Below are 24650 nucleotides of genomic sequence, written 5' to 3'. Positions count from 1 at the left end.
CCCCCTCATGTGTTAAATGTTTATCTGAGAAAAAGCTTTTTCGAGAACCAAATAATTGGACTGAAGAGTAAACAGTGTGATTGAAAGCATCTGCGGAGGCCGAGAGGAGGCTGAAGAGATAACTCAGACAGCATGGAGTATGGAAACACCTTGGACACGGCGTGCTTTTCTCCAGCCATCTGCAGACGTCTTCAATCTCAGAGTTCCTCGTGTTTTCAAAAATAACGGGGACTTGAGAAGTCAAACTGAAAGCAAAATAAACCTTTTTTTACCTCAGAAGTTGTGTCTCTGGTCATATTAAACACTTCACATCTTAAGATTCCTCACAAACGATCCTATACAGCTCTGGAAAAAATATTTTTTTTGATTTTACCAAATTGAAAACCTCTGGAATATAATCAAGAGGAAAATGGATGATCACAAGCCATCAAACCAAGCTGAACTGCTTGACCTTTTGCACCAGGAGTGGCTTAAAGTTATCCAAAAGCAGTGTGTAAGACTGGTGGAGGAGAACATGCCAAGATAAAAAACAAAACAGGGTTTTCAACCAAATATTGATTTCTGAACTCTTAAAACTTTATGAATATGAACTTGTTTTCTTTGCATTATTTGAGGTCTGAAAGCTCTGCATCTTTTTTTTTTTTTTGTCATTTTAGCCATTTCTCATTTTCTGCAAATAAATGGTCGAAACGACAATATTTTTATTTGGAATTTGGAAGAAATGTTGTCTGTAGTTTATAAAATAAAACAGCAATGTTCATTTTACTCAAACATATACCTAAAAATAGCAAAATCAGAGAAACTGATTCAGAAATTGAAGTGGTCTCTTAATTATTTCCAGAGCTGTATATATAAGACCAAATTCTAGTTTCTTCACAATTCTTGATCAAGGTGTAATGCTTTTAATTGTATATGAATGTGGAAATATTTCTGGCAAGCATCACACTGAGCACTTTCTCTGAATGTTAAGATATTCTTAATGCAAAGAAGCTTTAAATAAACAGGGCCCAGGATAGTAGAAACGCATTAGCTTTATCACACATGTTTTTTTTAACCTTGCACCATGGTGTAAATCCCATTCTCATAGGTGTAGTTGTATAAACCAGTATGTAAACTGTAACAATGTGAATAAATATAAATGAGTTAATTCTCTGTATAGAATTATTATACGTGAATTAAACTCAGGTTTATGTAAACTGTACTAAAAAGCATTGATTAATCAGACAAAGTAAGGTATGGTCAACTAATTAGACTCGACAGTGTAAATAGTGAGAGAGTATTTTTCTACACAATTCATAAAGGAAGGAGCTGCTGGCTTTTCTTGCTGGGAATGTTGTATCCTGTTTATCACCAAGTTCATGGCAAGCGAGCCTCAGTGCTGCCCCAACCCAGCTCTCAACCTTCCTGCTGTCCTGCTGTCTCTTGCATTGATCTGGGCAGGGCAGGATAATACGTTGCGTGGTTGTGGGTGTGACTGCTGATCCAGCATGGATTTGACATCAGTTTTATCCTTGCTCACTGTAATATTAACCATCTATAGCAGCGATTCTCAACTGGTGGGTCGCGGATACGTTCTGGGCGGGGCGTGGACAGCTTGTAGAAAATAAATACATAAAAAAAATAATAATTCATGCTCATCTGATTTTGTACTTTTTATTGGAAGAAAAAAAGAGAGATAGAGTTTCTTACTAATATCCTCTAAAAGCAGATATATGCAGAGAAGAGAAATATCTAATTTTCATATTTAACTTTATTATAGTAACTTTTATACACATAGTTGTCATGTTCCTTTTCAGTTTAAAAAAAAAAAGAATTGCTCACAAATTTACTTTGCCTGCATATGTGTGTTGAAATGGGCTATTTTTGAAATAAATTTGTTTGGTTTGTATTATATAAAAGTGGGTCTCAACGTTTGCGCTTTGCTTTCAAATCAGTTTTTCTGATTTGACTGTTTATAGGTTTATGTTTGAGTAAAATGAACATTGTTGTTTTATTCTGTAAACTATGGACAACATTTCTTTTAAATTCCAAATAAAAATATTGTCATTTAGAGCATTTATTTGCAGAAAATGATAAATGGCTGAAATAATAAAAAAGATTCAGAGCTTTCAGACCCCAAATAATGCAAAGAAAACAAGTTCAGAAATCAATATTTGGTGAAATAACCCTGGTTTTTAATCAAGTTTGCTGAAATTGTTTGAAAAAAGCACTTAAAAGCACAACTTAAGGCTTTCATGTTGTATTTAAATATAACTTAATTACTTAAGTAAATATACTTAAGTTGTCGTAAGTACAAAATAGTACATTTAGCATGTATTTAAGTAAATATTTTAATTTGACAAAGTATTTTTTTAAATATACTTAATACACTTTTCTTTTATGAGGGATATTTTAATAAAAATGGTTGTATTTGAGGTTTTTATGAAACTCAGAAACTTCAGTCAATTGAACATGCTGTGCCTCTATGGCTTTCAGATAATCAAAACAGGGATTAATACGCTGCACAACACAAGCACAGGGCTCATGTTACTACAGGAACACACATGCCATTTGGCTAAATAAAGCCTGTAAGGATGCCTATGAAGCAGCCCTCATAGGACCAATAATCATTGTTACTGCTGTTCAGATACTGGGCTGTTGTTTTCATGAGTCACACAGCTGTGATTTCAGTAAGAAACTTCTATGGTCTATCCCTGACAGTCCTGTGAGTTATTTCTGGGCTGCTGCTGCTGTTGTACCAGTCACTGAGCCCACTGTTAAATACATCTATACGCGAGAGTGAGTGGTGTGGTTCAGAATTAGATACTCCTGCAGGTATTTTGGTGCCGCAAGCGACTTTTCGCCCTTGTGAATGCTTTTAGCACATTCACACATCAGATAGGCCTATCCAGGAGGGTTTTATCTGCCAACACCTTCCCCTCACCAGAGAACAAAAAATAATCAGACTCAAACTGGAGCTTTGGGTGTTATTATGACCTTTCAGTAACAGTCAGTTCAGTTATTTTAATCGTTTGTCAAAAAATTGTTTTTATAGCACCACACATAAAGATGTTAATTTAACAGTATGTAGCATTTTAAAAGCTTTAAAATCATATTTAAGCTCTGTTTACTTGTAATAGTGAGAATAATGTATCTACTGTTGCTACTAGAAATTGTTTCATGCACCGCTAACTGCACTATGTAACTCTGGAAAAGTGGACAGAATGAGTCTTGAGTTTGTGTACAGTCTTTGTTATCTGTCTTATTACTCTACAGCATAGGTCGGCAATAGGCGGCCCGCGGGCCAGATGCGGCCCGCAATCAAGAAACATCTGGCCCGTGAGGTTGAACTATAATGAAAAAAAAAATCGGACTGTCCGTCTCAAAAATGCTCTTTATTTAGAAACTTAATTTTCCAAAACAGAAAAATTTATTAAAGATTTTTTGATAGAGCCACGGGCTGTTAGATAACTGCTAGCTTCTTTATTCTGTTATTTTTTTTTTTTATTCGTTTGTTTTTTTTTATTTAACAAACAGGTATATCATTAATAGCGCCCCCAATGGTCAGTCCACAGATTTCACCCACATCAGCCCACTTGAATGTCTGCTTGTCATTTTAAGAGCGCCCTCCCGCCACCGCGCCCGCCAATCCTCCCCCCTCCCGCCAAGTGCTTGTGGCCCGCCATGTAATGGCTTGGAAAAAATCTGGCCCGCGGCCAAACTTAATTGCCGACCCCTGCTCTACAGCATATTCACTTTTGCTGACTGTTCTTTAATTTTCTTAATTTGGTGATTAATTTAAACCCTCATACAGCTTTAGAAAAAAAATTAAGAGACCACTTCAGTTTCTCTGGTTTTGTTATTAATAGGTATATCTTTGAATAAAATTAACATTGTTGTTTTATTCTATAAACTTTGGAAAATATTTAATTTTCATATATTTTCAATATTTTCATTTCATTTAGAGCATTTATTTGCAGAAAATGGAAAATGGCTGAAATAACAAAAAGATGCAGAGCTTTCAGACCTCAAATAATGCAAAGTAAACAAGTTCATATTCATAAAGTTTTAAGAGTTTAGAAATTAATATTTGGTGGAATAACCCTCAATTTTAATCACAGTTTTCTGTTTTTTAGTTTATCCTGGCATGTTCTCCTCCACCAGTCTTACACACCGCTTTTGGATAACTTTGTTACTCCTGGTGCAAAAATTTCAAGCAGTTCAGTTTGGTTTGATGGCTTGTGATCATCCATCTTCCTCTTGATTATATTCCAGAGGTTTTCAATTTGGTAAAATCAAAGTAACTCATCATTTTAAGGGGCCCTTTAATTTTTTTTCCAGAGCTGTATATCTGCCTGAGATATAATTGCATGCTGTGGTTTGCTGTAATAATTTTCGTCCATAATTATACATACGTTTGTTATTTTTAAAGAGTGTCTAAAAGTACAAATTAAACTTTCTGACTGTAGGAGAGTCCATGAGCTAGAAAAAGCCATTCTTTCATTACTCTGCTTTAATGCAGGACATCTAAAGACACAATGAGATTAGGTCTTTAATTCTGCTTGGCTCAAAACACAAAGCCCTTTAAAAATCATCCATGGAGTCATCCACGAGCTCACAGCGACCTGCGGTGAGTAAAACAACTGCAGCAGCCTTATCTGAGGGGGCCTCTCTTCACATCCCCTCTTCAGAGTAGATATCCTACACACGGCTATAGAAGAACTGTGGCCATTTAAAGTAATCAGTTGGAGACGAGGCAGGAGAAAATTGCCGTCACGCAGTGGCTGATGTTACGTGATCCCGTCTTGCTCTTGCATGTACACTTGCAGAAGCAGATAGTTTAATCAGGTTTCAAAGTCATACATCAGTGATCTGCCTGGATTTACTGAGGGAAATTCCCAAAAACAAAGCAGAAGGAGAAATAATTTGATATTGCATTCCAGATCCAGAGACCAGATAAGGTGAAGAAAATGCTTTTCCATTAAGAAGGTCAGGCCATGAGCATAATAAGCTTAGAGGAGAAACAGCGAGATTCACTGGCTCCTTCATGACGCACTGATTCCAATCCAGTGATTCATTCATCCATGCATGCAGAATTCTATTTTTTCATGTGCTCTCGACACATGTGGAGAGGAGTGTGTGAGGCTACCTACTGATCTCAAAGCCATGAATAGATAGATAATCTTCACATAGAGAGAGAGTGTGTCTTGTTTTTGTTCTCTTCGAAACTTTTTTTCATATTTATTTTAATTTATTCTGGTGCAAAACTGGTTTAAAACGTATGCTTTTTTGGATAATTGGTACTGTTAGATCTTTGGTTTGTTTACTGTTAATATGTGTTAAAGTTGTAGCATTTGTATGTAAATGTATTGATTTATTAATTCTGGAACACTTTACAATAAGATTACATTAATTAACAACACTTACCACAGTAAAACAAAATGACTTAATGTTTAATTAATGTCTAACTAATTATTAATTGACACTAGTTAAAATATTTTTAGGATGTTGCAAATACTGTGTCAATAAGTATCAAATTTTGTTTCTAAACTGAAAGCAGAAGCATTTCTGAGTGGAGAAAAGATTATTTTGAATTATTTTGTTTAATGATACCACTGTTCTGAAAAAATATATATTTATTCTAAAAACTGGGGTGTCCGGTTGCTTTTCGCTGGAGTTCTTCTGGTCACGTCACACGTCTTTACGTACTTACGTCACACGTACAGCCTCTAAAAGGGGATCCGGTTCAGTTTTACTGAACGTGAGCGGCTGGTGGAGCAATGGAGACTTCAGAAGAGAAGAACTGCCCTAACATATTGGAAATCTATGCTTACTGTAAATATATGAAGCACTTTAATCACCCAAATAAAGAATCTGTGTAGATAAACATCCAGCACTCGTTTGACTTTGCTGAATTAGAAGGGAAACATGGCTACACCCTTGTTCCTTACTAGTGTCGCTTAAAATGCGCCTTATCATCCAGTGCATCTTACGTATGAAAATAGACGAGAAAATAGAATTTCACGAATATAAAAAGTGCACCTTATAATAGGGTGTGACTTAATATCCGTAAAATACGGTACTTACTTGTGAAAAAGCAGCAAAGTGCATTAAAACGCACAAAAATCATGATTGGTTCCATCCTTTGACTAAATGTTTTTTTGCTCTGTGATGTTACAGTATGAATCAGCTATGAATCACAATCTACACAAAAGGACCAAAATGTGGTCTGACCAAAAGAGATAGTCTTGGTTTGTAACAACTAAAACATGGTCTGGTTCGTCTGCAATGTGAAAGAAATGATTATCATCCATTACTCAAAAGTAGACGAAAAAAGAATGGGTGTTGTGTTAAAATCTGTCTTGTTTTAGCATGCAAGTGCATCACACAGCAATATGGGTACAACAGATTACATGTGTGACTTCTACTGTATCTCTACTGTAACTGTAGATTAATCCATATTCATAAGCAGAAATCAAAAGAAACCAAGCCTAATCTGCTGCATGATGAGTTTTCACATGAAGGGATTCGGATTCATACAACATTTTTTTTAAACCAATCAGTGTCATGTATAAGGAGACACAGCCAATGTAGGTTATGATAGTAGGATTTAGGACAGTTCTTTAGTGGATGAGCACTTCTCCATCAGAGGAGGACCTGAGGAACTGGGCACTTCATCATTTTTTCCCCACCTGTAGGAGAACCCTGTATACAGTGGCTTGCAAAAGTATTCATACCCCTTAAACTTTCCACATTTTGTCACCTTACAACCACAAACTTAAATGTATTTTATTGAGATTTTAAGTGATAGACAAACACAAAGTATTGCATAAGTGTGAAGTGGAACGAACATTATGCATGGCTTTAAACATTTTTAATAAAATAAAATTCTGAAAAGTGTGACATGCAAAAGTATTTACCACCCTATATCAATACTTAGTAGAGTGACCATTTGCTGCAATTAAACTGTAAGTGCTTTGGGGTTTGTCTCTAACAGCTTTAGGTATCTAGAGACTGAGATTTTAACCCATTCTTCTTTAGAAAAAAAATACTTTTGCACATAATTTTTTTCAGATATTTATTTTATAAAGATTTTGAAAACAATGTATCATTTCCATTTCACTTTACAAGTATGTGCTATGTTCTGTTGGTTTATCACTTCTCTATATAAAAAAACTCTATACAATACTTTTAAGTTTGTGGTTGTAAGGTGACAAAATGTGAAAAAGTTCAAGGGGTATGAATACTTTTGCAAGCCACTGTAACACCACATCCAATTTTTTTTTTACAGGAATGGACACCCTTTTGGACTGTCTTTAGTAAAGATAGGAAGCACTTAATGGCATCTCTTTCTATTTAAAGAGCAGCAGGGAATCCATAGGTTGGTACTTATCAAGACACATTATCAAATTATTTCTAATCCAGAGGGCACATCATCTTAATTTACTGCAAGAAGGTGCACCCTACTGTATATTAGTCACCCTAAAATCACTTTTGGCAGCCAGTAGGGCACTTTGACACTTTTTATCCACCAAAAAGCGCACTTTAGGGCATGTATTCACTATGGCAGGGGCAGTTGCCCCCCCCCCTGCCCCCCTTCCTTTGAGTCCATCAGTGCTACATGTGAGACCCTGTAACCTGAACGACCCTGGATGAAATTGATTCTGCACTTTTGTAAGAAGTAGAGATGATAACACGGAGAATGATGAAGCCTGGGAAAGTGTAGATCGTGGGAATGAAACTCAAAATATATATTCCTTGGATGAATCGCAGGTCGAAGATGAGAAACAAGCATAGACTGGAGCTTGCTCTGATGTGTGGCCAGAGAGGCAGGTCATGGCATATATGCTGCAAACATATGGAGCCAAATAAAGAACAAGAGCGAAGACATTTTTATGGTTCGCCTTTCTTTCCATTCCCTTTTTCTCCAAACATGTTCAAGAAAAAGCCCAATGAGATGATCTAAGCATTATCATATTGTAATATGGATTAAACAGCTCAACTGAGAAATATATTATGTACTGTATACTTTATATCTCCTGCGATTACAAAAATGTCAAGCAAAAAAAGAACAACTCAAGGAGAACCATTTTGTAAATTTCTGAATATTTTGAATATATTTAACATTTACAACTGTGAGGCCCGCGGAACCTCTTTCAACAAAACACGAGGATTACGAGAAGAGCCAAAAAGAATCAAGATCTGCGTTTGGGAGACAGTTGAAAGCTGTTTCAGCTGTTTGACAGATGAAAGCAGGGAACTGGCCCAGCCAAGAGTGGATAAGATCTCTCCTGTGACTGAAAAAACTCTTTAATATTTCTGAACAAATAAATTCAAGCGCACACATTTCTTATCCTGACTGTAGACAGCAGTTACGTACTTAAAGGAGAACTCTGGTGTGAAATGGACTTGAGTTGTAGTGAAACATGATAACTAGTACAAACTTTTATCAAATATCTCACCTCCGTTCCCCCCAAGCATTCACAAATACAGAGCATTTAGCCAATGCTCCCAACAGGCTTACAATGCAAGTGATAGGGGCATAGAGTTAAACATGGAAAGAAATCTCTATTTTTAGACCATTAACAAGCTCAAAGTAGCACCACACTTCATTGGTAGATTTCTTGAAATTAAGTCACAGTTAAATTAAGTCGACTGACTAGCACAAACGTATAGGTAGGACAGGGGAACAGATTGCATATTAATCCAGTGAAAATGCAGGAATAATGTAGAGATATTTACAGCAATAGCTGGAATAAATGAATTTACACTGTATTCATTTTGAAATCTGTGTTAGGTTAGGGTTAGTGAAAGTAGCATATTACATTTATTTCATGTACCACATTTTTTTTTGCATATAAGGCGCACTTAAAATCTGTTAATTTTCCCAAAAATCGACAGTCTGCTTTATAATCCAGTCTTATGTGCAGTGTTGGGCACGTTACTTTGAAAAAGTATTTAGTTATTATTACTAGCTACTTCTCCAAAAAAGTAACTGAGTTACTCCACTATAAAAGTAATTAGTTACCAGTAAAAGTAACTATTGCGTTACTTTTGTGTTACTTGCCCCCGTAAACCACCTTCTCAGAGCGTGTTTCATAAGCCAGATGAATAGAGTGCACGACAGCAAAGACAAGTACCTGCATAGAGGTTTTTCCATGACAATTTTTTTGTCCTGGGACTGTGCACTTTGACCTCAGTGAGTTTGAAATAGTGTCAGTATTATCTATATCTGGAAAAGGCTGTTTTACCAATGGAGTCCTCATCACTCGCCATCTCTCACTATGTGCTCTAAACACCCGTCACTATGCATGCGCTCTAAACACACACCCACCTATTTTCTCTGATTGGCTGAAGATGTAATCTTACTATACCTTAGCCAATCATTGCTTAGGCGGTTATCTCATCCTCCCCTCCCCTGTGACTCACACACACAATGCACACACACACACTTGTGCCTCTGCCTGTATGTGCGAAGTTAAAAAAAAAAAGTTAATTTATCGGCTAAAGTAACATGCAGTAACGAGGTGATGGAAATGGTAACAGCGTTATAGTGACTAATTAGTTAGATTACTTGTTATTGAAAAAAGTAACAGCGTTAGTTTATTTCAACGCTGAATTAGAATGGAAACATGGCAACACCCCTGTTCCTTACTATTGTCACTTAAAATGCCCCTTATAATTTCGGTATGCATCTTGCATGAGAAAATAGACCAGACAACAGACGTTCACTGATTGTGCGCCTTATCCTTTTATATTATCCTTATATTGTAACGCGGGACCAGACGGGAGGCGGACGTAAAAGCGGGTAAGACAGACAGACAAACAAACAAACAGGGGAATAACGAATAAGTAAATGTACATAAACAAACAGGGAAAACCAACAAAGAGCTAAGCTAAACAGAAAGTGACTAAACAGGGCTAGGGAAAATATAAAGGAATAAATACGTAAATATGTACAAAACCAGGAATAGTAACAAACTAGAGATAAACAAATAATACAAACTAAACAAAGAACTAGAAACGTGGCAAAACTATAGCTAGGACGTGACGAGACAGACAACGTTGGAAGGTGCAAAGACCGACCGCAAACGTAGACTAACAGGTACTATTTATACTAAACATGAAACAATGAACACCTGGGGAGACAGGTAACGAGGGGCGGAGCTACAAATTAGACACACGTGATGGAAAATTACAGGAGAAACACAGGGGAACAGAGCGAGACCGTGACATATATTATCTTTTTATAGTCATATTAGACTTATAATCCTAAACTCTACATCTGACTATTTTGACAGCGCAGGCACAAGATGTAAAAAAAAAAGACTGTTGATGGGGTGTAAGACAGCAAAGAGCATTGTGATGCACCATGCACAGGGCACAGTGTATGTGCTAGAGCCTATAGACTCAAGTTAAAATCACAAAACTTAATTTGATGAGTTAGGATCAATATAAAAGTAAGTTGTCAAAACTTAGTGCTTAAACAATTTTACAGAGGATTGTTACACTCATAAAAATGTGTTTGCATGAAATTTAAACCACTACGCCTCAGACACAAAAGACACGCTATATTTATATTGACTCCAAACCGAAATATAGAGTCTTTATTACAAAAACCCTTAAAAGAACCTTTTTGAAAGATTTACTGGGCTGTACTTTTTCACAAGTGACTGACAGAAAACAGCATGAGACAGAAACAGAAATGTAGGTTGAGGGTGAGGTATTGCTCTGCACACTGTGGTCTTCCTCGACATTCCATTCTGTGTACCTTAACTGCTTCCTGAGGCCTCTTGAGGAAGCCATTAAAATAATCATTTTGTACGAATCTTCCATACGAAGACGTGAACTGCAAAGAGCAGCTGCCACAAAGACCGCAAAAGGCTTATTTGTTCCTGCGAGATGAACGCTGAACGTTACACTCCAAAACATTACACTCCAACTGGCCTTCTACTCTGCGTCTGGCCGGCTGCCAGCAGTAAGCAGTTGGAGGAATCTATACGAGTTGTTTGTCTGTGGGCTTTCTTTGGATGAAGAATCGGAGCCGTCCTCAGAACATCCAGAATCTGCAGAGGATAAGAAGCGCTGCTGCTGAACAGAGACGTGCGGAACGGGGAAATCACGCGAAGAATGGACAACAAATGAGAAACCACAGATCGTGATAAGGAAAAAAAAAGAGAATGAGCCGTTAGAGTGGGTGATGATGAGGAAAGACATGATGGCAGAGGAAGGATAAGAATCTGAAGATGATAAAGAAAAGCTGCATTATGTGAACGACTCTCTATACACAAGAGATTACCAGGTTATCAGCAGAGAGAATAGAGAAAGCCGTTGCTTATGACACATTAAATGGACTGTGTAGTGGATAACCCAACTGCTCCACACACAAAAGGCTGGTATTAGACTGCCCTTGCCACTGCTATACAAGTTATACATGTTCTTACAGTAGATTGTGTTTTTCAAGTACACAGAACATCACAAGAAAACAAGAAAACACAATAATATTACATAATACAAATGAGCAAATAAAAGTACACTAATTTCTTGACAGCGGCGAAGGTCTTCCAGCAGGCACTGGATGCCGTTTTCAGCTTAGAAAGGCTGTGGTTGGACACTAATATCGGACAGGCAACACATTTGTCCGTTAGTTTGCCGCACAGTTGATCACATTTTTCCTTTTTTCAAACTGAAACTTTTTAATAATGATTATTCTAATGTAAAATAAAAGAATCAATGTAAGATCAACAAGTGGAATTTTTATTTATATTCAAATACAGGACCAGTCAAAAGTTTGGACATTTACTTACTTATTTTTTACACTGTAAATTAAAATAGGCTATTTAAAAAGGGCTATTCACTGTATACCAACTCTACCTCTTCACAACACAAGAAAATCCAGCCCAGATGTGCAAAGCTGTCAGCTAAGCAGGAGGTGCTACTTTGAAGAATCTAAAATATAAAACAGATTCTGATTTGTTTAACACTTTTTCTGTTTACTAAATACAGTAATTCCACATGTTTTACCTTATAGTTTTTGATTTGATTTGAACGTGCAAAAAAATTATAAAATGTAAAATCACTATCACAGGGGTGTCCAAACTACGGCCCGCGGGCCATTTGCGGCCCGTTTCCTTTTTTGTAGCGGCCCGCTAGGTATTTTAGAAATAGAATGAAAGTTGGCCCGCTGTTAAGCAGGTTTTTATAATGTGAGATTCAAAGTTTGAACGCTAGGTGTCAGAAACGGGCCAAAGTGTCTAAAAGCAGAGAGGGTGCGCAGTTTTAGCGCAGAAAAACGGGCCAAAGAGTCTAAAAGCGGAGAGAGTGCTCAGCTTTAGCAGAAAAACGGGTCAAAGAGTCTAAAAGCGGAGAGAGTGCTCAGCTTTAGCAGAAAAATGGGCCAAAGAGTCTAAAAGCGGAGAGACTGCTCAGTTTTAGGGCAGAAAAACGGGCCAAAGAGTCTAAAAGCAGGGAGAGTACGCAGTTTTAGCTCAGAAAATCGGGCCAAAGAGTCTAAAAGCGGAGAGAGTGCTCAGCTTTAGCAGAAAAACGGGGCAAAGAGTCTAAAAGCGGAGAGAGTGCTCAGTTTTAGTGCAGAAAAACGGGCCAAAGAGTCTAAAAGCGGAGAGACTGCTCAGTTTTAGCGCAGAAAAACGGGCCAAAGAGTCTAAAAGCGGAGAGACTGCTCAGTTTTAGCACAGAAAAACGGGCCAAAGAGTCTAAAAGCAGAGAGGGTGCGCAGTTTTAGCGCAGAAAATCGGGCCAAAGAGTCTAAAAGCGGAGAGAGTGCTCAGTTTTAGCACAGAAAAACGGCAAAAGAGTCTAAAAGTTCCCGTAATTAAGGAGTTTAATATTAAGAGACATAATGAAATGAAACATCAATTTGAAAAAACTTAGTTTACACAACACTGTCAAAAATAGATAAAGATAGTAAGTCAAGTAAAATGGTGTGTACATGAAAGTAATCAGGAAAATGTCTTTGGCCCGTGACTTCAAACATATTGCTCCTTCTGGCCCCCAACAAAAAAAGTTTGGACACCCCTGCACTATCAGAAGTCAATTGTGTCACAGTTCTGAGAGAAGTAGAAGTGTAGCAGGAACAAGGCTTTGATCTAGGGTATTAGAAGTGTGTGTGTGTGTGTGTATGGGGAGGGGTGTAACAGTCATAAGAATGGATAATGACTGTGGGAAGTCAGTGGTTTGGGAATGTCAGTAGTGACTGTGTTTGACGTTCTGGACTGCAGTGGTTCTGCTTAGCTTCTTACAGTGTGTTTTATAGCAGCTGAGTCTGAGCAGCTGACAGGTGTCTCTTTGCTGCCAACACAGCTACAACTGCACTGTTCTCTCTTATACACACACACATTATTTTCCTCCTTTCACCCTGTTCTTTAATGGTCAGGACCCCACAGGGTCTACTAGAGACTATAGAGATTATATCTGTCCAGTATCATTTATTTTACTTTAATCTTGGATATATGGAGATATTTGGAGTGTATTATTAGTATCATGACATTCTGGATCATTGACTTCTGTTACAAATCTGATAAAAAATCTTGGATTTTTTAATATCTCCATTAGAGGTGTGCAATATGCAGTAGGTTTTTTAAATATATATATATATATATATATATATATATATATATATATATATTTTTTTTTTTTTTTTTTTTTTTTAATTTAGTGTTTGTCATATCGCCAAGAGTATTGTTATCGCGAAAATACCATGAAATAGTGTGACATTATTTAAGGGCCATATCGCCCACCCCTAATGTATAATGACAGCTACATTTACATGATATTTACATGGTTTGTTTCTTCGTAAAACTGTTGTTTTGATGATGAATAATCTGTTGTTTAAACAAGTCTTATATAATGGTTTTATAGTTGACCTACAGGGGTTTTGATGCTGTCTCAAAAAAAAGTCAAAGAACCTTAATTTTGTCTGAGTATCTGCCATTACACTGCATGCCAATTTAACGGAAAGGAATTAGCTTTATTAGAAAGTTATTAAAAGTGTCTAGACTGCTTTCTGCTGCAAGCTATTATGATTTTTAGTTTGGATCACTTTCAAAATGCTTTAAAGACAAAAAGCAGGCAACTCAAAATGTGTCAGGTCTCATCCTCAGCGTAATGTTGCATCTATAACTTCGCTGGAATGACTTTGGCGAAATCTTCGACCCTGTTCTTTAAAATAGCACACTGCTATTAGTGCTCCATTTATTACTGTTTCACATAGAGCAGAGCAGCATGTGGTTTTGGACACAGCCTTCAAATGTTCATACTGTGTGTGTATGTGTCCCATGTGTGTCCCCGTGAGTGACACAAGGATGCAATCATCTGATCACAGCTTGAGGTTCTGCTGAGGCCTGAATGTGTGATGGTGAAAAGGTTTTCAGTCACAGCGCACCTGGTGGGATTGGCGAAGGGGCTCGAATCTGGACTGGAAAAAAAGGACAGATGGTAGCAGACGTTTGGAGCAGAAGTGAGGGAGACAGGAAGCTGTGGAAGAGAAGTGTGAGTGAGAGGGACTGGGAATGCAGCAGCTGTTTAGGGAGAGAGGGGGCCTGGGAGAGAGCCAGCAAGCAGCCAAAGTCAAAGCTTGCAGTCTTCAGCATCGTTCGAGCTGAAGAGGTTCTGTAATGTCATTTCTTAGGGACTTAACAGGCTGATTCATACTGGATAATGTACCTGGGTCATTACATCAGATTATCTCATAGTCCAGATGTACAGTACTGTATTTTTCAGACTATAAGGCACACCGGATTATAAGGTGCATTAAGCAACACTAGCAAGAATGCTTACATCAAAGTGAGCAAGAGTGTTGCCATGTTTCTCTTTTAATTGGGAAGCTGGGGGAAGCGTCCAAGTAAACAAAACTGTAATTCTTTTTAAATGAGCGCTGGATGTTAATCAACACAGATTTCTCTTCTGAAAACCAGTTATTTGGGTGAGTAAAGCGCTTCTGTTTATTTACAGTTAGCTTAGATTTCCAGTATTTTGTCCAAGGTTGAGCGCTAGCCACGGTCAGCAGCATAGCCAGCTGGAATTAGCAGTATTAGCCAGCCATGATTAGCAGTGTTAGCCAGCCATGGTTAGCAGCATGGCCAGCTACAGTTAGCAGTGCTAGCCAGCCACAGTTAGCAGCATGGCTAACTGCGGCAAAGCCGTCTCTCTCTCTCTTCCTCTCGAGTTGGTGGGAGCCAGGGCTGAGCGTCTCTCTGCTCTGCACCCCCTCCCTCCTGCTCACTTGCTCTATCTATCCAGCCAGTGAGTGTGTGCATTTGTGTGTGTTGTTTACCTTTTTGTCTGTCAACCCCCGTTCCTCCTTTGCCCCCGGTGGAACCACAGCTCAGTCCACAGCCACCTTAAAAACTCTGTTTTCAGTTCTGAGAAGCCGTTTGTTTCATTTTTCTCCCCTTGTTAATAAGGGGCGGCCAAGCTTCTCTGGCCAGCTTCATTTACTCTCCCTCGTTTCCGCCCCTTCTCAGGTCTCCACCTGTTTTCCGGGTTTTGTTTTCCGCCCCTTTTCCGATTTTTGTTTCCATCTGTGTTGAGGGGTTCAATTATAAGAATTATATACAGTACAGGGCAAAAGTTTGGACACGCCTTCTCTTTTTTTAATGTGTTTTCATGACTATTTACATTGTAGATTCTCACTGAAGGCATCAAAACTATGATTGAACACATGTGGAGTTATGTACTTATTACCTCAAACTAGTGCTGGGCGATAAAATTATAGCGATAGTTATCGAGGAAAATATATATCGTGATAAATATGATAAGCCGGACGATTTTCTTTATTTTCTATTTCAAGTTTAAGTAGCGCTGTGAACAGGCGCAGCACACGATCAGGCAGCGTGCTGAACTGCATGCTCAACCCAGAACAACTGAGCTAAACATTGCTGTTACTGAACTGGATGAGTTTTAAATACACTTGCTAAGTAATGTAAGTCTAGTCTACTGAAAGCCAGTAATGTAGTATTAGTATAAATCTGTACTGCAGTAGAAGTGTATCATTTCAGAAACTTGACTTTATTCGTCCCATCTCCATTACAGGTCACTAGCTTTAAAATATTTAAATGTTAGCATAATTTAAATGCAACAAAACTTAAAGGCTATTATTTTAATAAACATTAAATAATCTAAAAAAAAAAAAAAAATATATAAAAACAGTTAAACATATGTAATACATACTGTTTATATGACCAAAATTTATTAGACCAAAACCAGACTAAAATGTGACTAAAACTAATAATATGTGATAGACTAAAATGTAACTAAAACTATTATACATTTTAGTCAAAAGACTAAGACTAAACTGTATTAAAACCACCTGTTAAAATGAACACTGTGATATACTATTGTATTTTGCTTTATGTAGTTGCCTGCAGACCTGTGTGGATGTATAATGACTTTTAAAATTAATTTAAATGCTGTCTGAGCACCTTGTACCCACCTGGCAAGTTGTGAACATCCTAGTGTCTGTCTACAAGGCTCTGAGCCTGCTAGTGATTTTGGCCATAACTCACTTATTCTGTCACTTATGAGTAAAAAAAAACCTTTAAATGCAACAGAAAGTGATTTGATTTTTATCGTGATACATATCGATGTCGGCTGATATGGAAAACTATATCGTGATAAGATTTTTTTCCAAATCGCCCAGCCCTACCTCAAACTCCTTAGTAGAAGTTGCCATGGAATCTTGAAATTTAATCGCCGTCTACCCTTTAAAAAGATGTATAGTATATCGACCATATGAAGTCACAGTATTAGCAATATGATTAATGTCAAAGTGAGTATAATAAACAATGTGTTGTTTCTAATTTGGGGGTTTGTATGAGTTAGGAGAACTGACTAAACTTCACTTGAGTTAACTCTAAAAAATCTGTAATCAGTTCCGTTATGATTTTAAATTAATAACTCTAATTGAGCATGTGATACACTGCTAGACTTTAGCCAATCTATTTGCCATTTCTGTACGTAAGCAGTCGTCTAGAACATTCCTGGCCCAGGACGACCTCTGGCTGGATAAAAACAGGTCTGCAACTCTGAAGCTTTACTGATGCGGATGTTGATGATTCGTGGCAGCAGGTCTTAAGGAGGGCAGCGGGTGTCTACTTTAATCAGCACGGCTCAAGAGATCCCCAGCCAGGCAGCGTGATGGACAGAGTAAAGACTAAGCAAAAAAAGGTGAAAGCAGGGCCAGACTGCGACTAAAAAAGAAGAGTTTTCATTTATCACTTTACTTTAATCCCTAGGCCTAAATCTGTTTATAGTTCGACCAGAAATTAAATGTAGGGCAGAGCAAGGCACACCCTGTTGGATGTATTTAAACAAGATTACTTTTTGTACAAGCAACCTGTATCTTTGGTACGAATGAAAATACTGCATCCAAATAATGCATCCTGAAATGCTGCAAAATGTGGCATGCAGTTATGTCTTAGATAGGTAGATATGTTTATAGGGGCCCAAGACAACCATTGGTTATGAATTGTATGCAGCGACAAACTATTTAAGAGTCTCTTTAAATTCTGGGATAGCAACACTGTTTTTGAAATCCCCTTTAAGGAGGCACCTTCCACTAGCCAGCCAGGTTTGTGTGATTCCTGCAACCGGCAAATTATGAAACTTCAGAAACTTCATCAGGAGGACAGAAAATAATAAAGAGAAAGAAAGAGGGAGAACAGAAAAAAAATGTTTGGGGCCCCCAAATGCCTTAAAACAGCCCTGTCTAAGACACACTGTTTTTGTCCAACTATCTATATAAAGGACAAAATGTGTGACATTCCACTGCGTTAACTTTGAATAGACTTAAGAAATTGATTTCCTATAGTTTATACTAGTATTTAAGGGTTGCCTCATCAATTTACACTCATTATAAAAAATAGGGTTACCCAGAAGGAAACTGCAATGCTAGTCTGAAGGAAGAAAACTAAGACAGACCTAATATGGAGAATACCGGTATTTATTGAACTACAGACTATAAAAGAAGTGTGTTACTTGTGTAATGCAGAAGTCTTTGCACGGAAATGTAGAGGTTCCTAATGGTGTCTTGTGAAAACTCATTCCATGCAGCTTGAATATTCATGCAGTTTCTGCAGATCCAGTTCCTACACATTTTTCATCAAGGATGGGTGTGGCGATGTGGCTAATCATGACATAGCATTTGTCTTCAATGAAAGCTCTTGAGACAGCACTAGTGTGTGGATGAGCATTGTCCTGTTGGAATAGAAATAGCAGGGCTACTGGTTGCAGGACCTTGTTAACGTAAGATGGGGCTGTCAAAGTGAGTGTAACGAAGACTAGGTTTTATTTAAGCCACTTGCTCTGGTTCACTAATTGCTGAGTATTGATGAACATTAACGACCTGGTTTGTATTTTTTTTAATATTGATCTTGATTCTTGCCTGCCCTCTGATACTGTCTTATCATGTTTGACCTCTGGAATGTATTTAATTTGTGGTATGTTATTTCCTTGTTGCTGCTGTTTATCTGTGTTGATCTTGCTTTGTCCGTCTACTTCTTTGACTTATACTTTAGTCAACAAAGTATATTGTGATTTACATCTGCGTGTGTCTGAGTTCTTCTCCATCATGACACTAAAGATGATCTGGCACTAAAGAAAATGATGTGTTATTTTAAGTTAAGTTAATCTTAAACTCTAAATTCAATATAACTAAAGTGAAAACATTCATTCTTAAGTAAAGTAGTTCATATAGTATATTTTACTGAACTATGAGAGGGTAATGAGTAGAAGCTTGTGCTAGATGGAGATGTAGGATGGAGTGAGATGTTTGGCTGGCTAAAAAAAAGCAGCTTCAGCCAAAAACAAATTAGAGCACGTCAGACGCCTCCGGGACTCGCTGGGTCCTCCGAGTTTTGAACTGTCCTGCTTTTGACAACATTCAGGACAAGACATCGTACATTTTGTATGAAGTCGAGCAGCTGCACGGGTGTAGTGTGGAGAAAAGGAGGAGAAACTGAACAGAAAAAGAGGGAGAAAGAGGAAAAACAGACATGAACCGAGTGTTTACATGTAAGCTGCATTTAACCCTTAGCATCATATGCTCTGTGACTTTTATTACCCTCTAAGGATTTCTATTCAGGAAATACATGGAATGCAGTGCAAAGGTGTTCCAAACTTATAGCAGTGAAGAAAAATGCAAGGAAGTGGTTCTGTGAAGTTTAAACAGTTAAGCGCAGTTTTAAAGAAAAGTACATATTACCAAAAATATTCTGTGTTGAACAAGAAAAAAAACATTTCAGTTAAACACTGTAAAAACATTCAGAAAACTAAAACTACTAAACATTTAAGAAAAGATACAAGAAAATGTGTGTGTATAGATATTGTGTGTGATGAATGGTAATAAATGTACATTGAGAACAATGACTTTTATTATTTCTCTTTTTCCATTTTCTTCTATTCTATAATACTTTTATTTTTTATTATTTCTCTTTTTTAATTTTCTTATATGATGAAAAAAACTGCCTTGATTTGTTCTTAATTTGGACCATTTTATTAACATTTAAAATGTTTGTGTGTCACTGTATAAATTACTGGGCACTGGAGACAATTACAGTACATTTTACATTTCAAAATTACACACAGTGTCATTGACGCAAAGCACCAAAAGCTATTTGATTACTAATAGTCACCAGTTGTGGGGATTCTTCGTCCTGATAAAAGTGAGTGATTAAGACATTAAGTTTTGAAAATGGTTCAAAAGCTGTCAATTTGAATGCAAAAAACAAAAACCATTTTCAAACCTATTTTTTTTACAGGAAAATGTAAAATCCTTAATTTTTAGTTTTAAAAGTTGAAGGTTAACATAAAGAAAATATACACTTATTAACCCTATCCGGAAAGGATCAGTTTTTCAGGGGGTCCTGGGGTAATTTTCTCTTCTCTGTGATTTTATTCCCGTCCACAGTGACCATGTACGTGCTTTTCTCAGACGTCCTCTAAGAAAATTATCTACTGTTTTCCGCTGAACTCCATGGTCCTTCAGTAATTATATTCCCATCTGCATTAACATGTCTAAGTTTCGTCATCTTGCTTTTAATGAAATAGCTATTTGTCCTCTACCATAATTATACTTTGGGCACACGTTTCCATGGAGATCCACATAAAAACAACAGAGAATGGAAATGGAGGAGCTACTGAATGCGATGTCATGTGACTGAGAAAGCCCTAAGAAAACCCTGAGATATAGAATAACTACTGGAATAACTACTAATTCTAATGTTCTAAAATAAATATCATTATTTACTCAATTTAATCCTGGGTTGTCTTCTTTGTGCCCTTTAATCTGTTAAAAAGAGCAAAAAGAGAGAGGAAGCAGGGTGGAGGACAGAGAGGAAAACGGAATCAGGATGAATACACTGTCCCTAGTGGGCTACTGTTGGCCTGACCGAAGTGTTGAATGAAGGAGAAAAGTGAGCAGAGTGAGAAAGTGGGATTTTTTTTTACTTGCTTGAAGACTTCCATTTGTGTAAATGTCCATGGAGAGCTGGTGGAGTTTAAATTGATTGGATGGTAGTCACAAAGCCCTTGAAGACGACGGTCAGGGTGAGAGAGAGCAGAGCAGTGACTGCAGTGTCCCTTTCTGGAAGTCGGGGACTGTAATGACATTTGGCCGGTGGAATGTAACTCAACTACCTCACCACGTCACACTGTTCACCCAGAGCAAAATCCCTACGAGAAGGTCTGTCTTCGATGTTTAGATCTGACATTTGTCCTTAAGAATCAGAATAACTTGTTGTTGAAAGACTTGTGTTCATTCCTAAGTGAGGCTGATTAAGATCTACGACCTGTACTCTTCAAAAAAAACCTAAGTATTGCTATTGGGGATCTGATTGCATTTAGTCATAAGAGCATTAGTGGTTTCAAGTGCTGTTCTGGATTATTATTTGATTCATTCTGGATCCCAGAGGTACTCCTATCTGATGAAGCTCCTCCACCCAGTCACAGAGAACAGTCACACCACTATTATTCAATCAAAAAAACAGAACAATATCATGAGAAAAATAATTAGTTTTTGTTGTCCATTACTATTGTAATGTACCATGGAAGATAAAGAAGGCTGTGCTGCCCTAACACCAGCGGTTGTGCGTGTTACTCCACAGCAACGGCAGGCACAGCAAGTCTCCCACCACAAGGCATACTTGAACCCAATCGTTGGCAGATCCTAAACAGAACCCAGATTAACTGCTAAAGATAATACGTGCAATTTGCAAAATTACCATTCTGCTTTAGATGGTACCATACTGCCTTTGAGTGCACCGTAGGCAGTTCACAGCTTTTCTGAACTAGTTGAAGTTCAGTTCATACATGCTCAAAGTGAACAGTTCAAAGTTCACAATTTTAATTCTGAACTAGTTCAAAGTTCAGTTCATTTTACTTTTTTCGTGAGATATTCAAATAAATACTTTTTTTCACACTACAAGCTAGAAATCACTATACGTTCTTTAAAACTGCTCATTGTAGACATTTGCTCATGACACTGCAATTGTGGGAATCTTACCAGGTGATGAAAATGTGTCTGTCTCCGTGCCATCACTTCCACTAGTCATTTTTTTTAAATTGCAGCGCTTTCTCTCACTCTCGTCATTGCTCTCTCTCTATCTCTCTCTCTCTCTCTTTCTCTCTCGCGCGCGCTCCGTGCTCTCTGCGTCGTTGCTCCTTTTTCTCTCTCTCTCTCTGTATCTCTCTTTCTCTCTCTCTCTCTGTATCTCTCTCTCTCGCCCTCACGCTCTTAGCGTCGTTGCCAGTATGTTATTAACTAGCCAACGTTCATTTACAGGGATGTCTGCCGTTCATGACACATACTGTGAACTAATTCACGTTCAAGTTCTTTATTAAAAAATGTGTTGCGTTCAGTTCAACATTCACGAAAAAATGAGCGTGTTCAATGAACGCGTTCTTTTGTCTAGCAAGAAGTTTTTACAGCAAACATCCCAAGTCTCCTGGGAATTGCGGGAGTCTACCGCATATCAATAACGACTCCTTGATTCCGCAAGTCATATAAATCTCTCAGAATCTAGAACGAGTGGCCCAAGAGTGAATACAACCACAAACGCAGGTGACACAGACATTTTTCCACAACCCTTCATGAAGTGCATGCAAAACAGAGAGGTTTCTGATCAGTCAGCCAATATCCTTTGGTATCCTTTGGTGTGTGCATGAGTTCTTGAATCACACTCATTGTGTCTTCACACAGACTAGGCTATACTGGTCTTGACTGCAACACTACTGTCAGTGCCAGTACACGATGATGTACATCACAGACTGTTGCTTTTATACTGTTCATATCAACATAGGAATTCTATCTCTCATGAAAAGGAAGTATACTTAGGAGCATTAAAATATGTTCAAATTAGGTAAAGAATACTAAAATTACATTTTCAATTTAACATACTTTATTAAAAAAATACACATTAAATATACTTTTGCTGCACTTAAAAAAATATATTTTCTAAGCAATATTCTTTAAATTAAACGTTGTGTTGATAGAATATATTTTATATGTGCCTTTGCATTAAATACTGTTTTGCACTTAAAAGTGCACTTGAGTGAAGTTTTTTTTTTCCAGCAGCATTAGGGTGTACACAATATGTGCATGAATAAGCAAAGTAGTACATTTACAATATACTTCAAGTGCATTAAAAATGATGTTTAAAAAACACATACTTAAATCTACATAAGTTTGCAGAAGTTGTATGAAAAAAGCACTCAAAAGCACAACCTAATGCTTTCATGTTGTATTAAAATGTAGCTTAATTACAACTTAAATATACTTAAGCTGTTCCAAAATGTTAACTATACTTAAATGCACTTTTCTTTTACAAAGGAATCTTTTTTTGACCGAAATAAAGAATTCAGAATTCACTGATCATTTTTTAGACATATAGTCTTTCTCTCTCTCTCAGTCTCTACTCTATATAGTATTTAGTTTTAGTCATTAAATAATCCTGTCATTTATTTGCTGTTCTTTTTACCACATAGCTCTTTCTCCCTCTCTCTCTTTTTCTTTCCTTTTATATCTTTTCAGACAGCGTGCTGTTTTTCTCATTTTTCTGATCACCTCAAAGTGGCTTTTTGGCTCTATGGTCCACAACATTGCCAGAACAGTCATAACAGAACCCCTCCCCCACCCCCTAACCCAAAGAGTCCCTGGGCAGATATCCCAGCATATAGCAAAATATCCAATCGAGCGAGAGAATGTGCCCGAGGCGAAAGTGAAGAACTCTTACAATAGTAACACTCTCCACAGGTGCTTTCTCTTTGAGTACTTTATCCTGCCAACGTGTTTCCTTCCTGCTCTCCGCCGTCTCCTACATTCCAGCTCCTGTCCTTTTCCAGCAAAGACAAAGTGCGTTTTTTACACTCAATTGCCTCCTCATTTGGCCAAAGTGCTTAAATTAGTGAAAGATGACATTTTGTTCTTTTGAAGTCCTCCTCCCTCGGCCCACGTTTGTGCCGCTGCTTTATAATCCCATCACCGGTCAGACTGCAGAGGTAGGTCTAAGTGCTTTCATAACAGTGAACAGTGTGTTCACAAATACTGCCTTTATCACCTCATCACTAATATTGTTCTGTGTGGTTGTGAAACAGTTTAAGCCTTACGAAAACACCCATTGACAAAATTACTCATTGACAAAACTACAGTATTATGAAATAGTTTGGGCACATCTGATCATTTTCACGATTTTCCTTTATGAACCATTGGATGTTTAGATCAGCAATTTCAGTGAAATACGTATATCATATAGTAGACGAACACAGTCATCTTTGAGAAGTGAAATGAAATTTATAGGATTTACAGAAAGTGTGCAAAAATTATTTTTTTAACAAAATTAGGTGCATAAATTGTAGAGCTTAGATTCTCTGCCTAAACCCTAACCCGGTTCAGGCTCAAGAAAACAATCTGTGATGTAGGCGTCTGTTTTTTGATGCTATTTTTATTTCATTTAAAGCTATGGCGTGATAATCACAATACAGCAAAGTAACAAATCAAACTGTGTTTTTGATCTACTTACTCAAAAAATGTCGGATTTAATTTCAGGCTCAAAACAACACTGTATGGGGCGGGGCGGGCTGGATATTTTGAGCCCGATTTGAGCTCTAATAAATTTGGGCACCCCAACAGAAAAATGACATCAATATTTAGTAATATTTTCTTTTTTTTAGAAATAACAGCCTCTAAACACTTCCTATAGTTTCCAATGAGAGTCTGGTTGAAGCTTGTGGTTGAAGGTATTTTGGAGCATTCTTCTTCTTTACAAATCATCTCCAGTTCAGTCAGGTTTGATGATTTTGATGATCATGAACAGCCCGCTTTTAATCACACCACAGATTTTCAGTAATATTCAGGTCTGGGGACTGAGATGATCATTCCACAACGTTGGACTTGTTCCTCTGCATGAATGCTTTAGTAGATTTTGAGCAGTGTTTAGGGTCGTTGTCTTGTTGAAGTATCCAGCCTCGGCTCAACCTCAACTTTATCACTGATTTCTGAACATTGTTCTCAAGAATCTGCTGATATTGACTGAAGTCTAGTAAGATTTTATTCTCTTTTGACCTCATTCTTTTTTTGTACGATCAATGTTTCTATTATTTTCTTGTTATATTTCATATATTTTTACATTTTGCATCATTGCAAATTGAAATTGTGT

Source organism: Astyanax mexicanus, chromosome 13 (assembly GCF_023375975.1).
Source record: "Astyanax mexicanus isolate ESR-SI-001 chromosome 13, AstMex3_surface, whole genome shotgun sequence".
NCBI classification, from domain to species: domain Eukaryota; kingdom Metazoa; phylum Chordata; class Actinopteri; order Characiformes; family Acestrorhamphidae; genus Astyanax; species Astyanax mexicanus.
The sequence above is the reverse complement of the archived record's forward strand: the minus strand, read 5'-3'. Positions refer to the sequence as shown.